This window comes from Macrotis lagotis, chromosome 7, assembly GCF_037893015.1.
Source record: "Macrotis lagotis isolate mMagLag1 chromosome 7, bilby.v1.9.chrom.fasta, whole genome shotgun sequence".
In the NCBI taxonomy this organism is placed as follows: domain Eukaryota; kingdom Metazoa; phylum Chordata; class Mammalia; order Peramelemorphia; family Peramelidae; genus Macrotis; species Macrotis lagotis.
In genome coordinates, this window is record NC_133664.1 from 13,381,948 (window position 1) to 13,382,898 (window position 951).

The 951-nt window shown below is 45.6% G+C and overlaps 1 long non-coding RNA gene across 4 annotated transcripts in view; it reads right to left on the reverse strand.

Moving 5' to 3' along the window:
- Positions 1-742, reverse strand: part of LOC141493619 (uncharacterized) — a 1,960-nt gene extending 1,218 nt beyond the window's left edge. For 3 of the 4 annotated variants that reach the window (XR_012470256.1, XR_012470255.1, XR_012470254.1), the window contains exon 1: positions 601-742. This is a non-coding gene — a long non-coding RNA (uncharacterized LOC141493619). Of the gene's footprint in view, positions 1-572 lie in introns of all 4 variants that reach the window. The other variant, XR_012470257.1, reaches the window with a different exon arrangement.
- Positions 743-951: the final 209 nt, after the last annotated feature.

Consider the following 951-nt stretch of genomic DNA (forward strand, 5'->3'; position numbering starts at 1 on the left):
ACGGAAACCTTTCATTTTTATTAACTGGAGAAACTGAGGTCCCAAGAGGTTCTGAGAGGGTCCATCAAATCCAACAGACTCAATACCAAGTTCAGAGCCAAGATTTAGGATTAGGGATCCCAGATTTAAAGCCTAAAGGGGACTCAGAGACCTTGTGGTAGAGGCCCTTTGTTTGACATCATTGTAAACTGAGTCCTGGGAATGGTTTGCCTAAGATCCCAAGGCAGCAACTAACAGACAAAGAATTGAAAGCAGGTGCTCTGAATCGCTCGGATCCTTTGCTCTTTCCACAATCCAGTGGATTGTGAGAGCCCATGTCTGATGCTACAGAACTCACAGAACCTCTAATAATTTCCATTGATCTGAGACTTGCCCTCCCTAGCCCTGAGAGACATGAGGAGGGTTTGGCAGCACAGTTTCTGGATCTGGAAGGATTCTCAAAGATCTAGTCCACCTCTCCCCTCTATTTTAGAAAAGAGGAAACTGAGTCCCAGGGAGGGGGTGAGCCAGGATCTCCTTGACTGTGACCAGATCCAAATGAGAGGGAGCACCAAGCTCACCTCAAGCCTCACCTCCAGGTTGGTGAGGGGGCAAACCCACCATTTTTTTAGTCTGCTGACCCTCCACAGCATAAGCAACTAGCAAAAACTACAAGAAGCCCCCCAACTCTCAACCAGATCCATCCCCAAAAGTTCACGTCTCAGTCAGTTCTTTGGAACGCAGGCTCCATCGTCCCATGGAAACCAAATTCTAGAAGGTGGCCAAGTTCTCAAGCCAGCCCACAAAAGTCTGTTAAACTTAACCATCCAGGGGTTACAATCCTGTGCATTTCCAATGGAAAATTGGAGAAAAGCATACCGTGGCAGTCTCATAATTAAACAAAACAGAGAAAATGGAATAAAAATCATCTTTTTTATTTGTCTTGAATAATGATGCTTGAGGAAAAGCGAG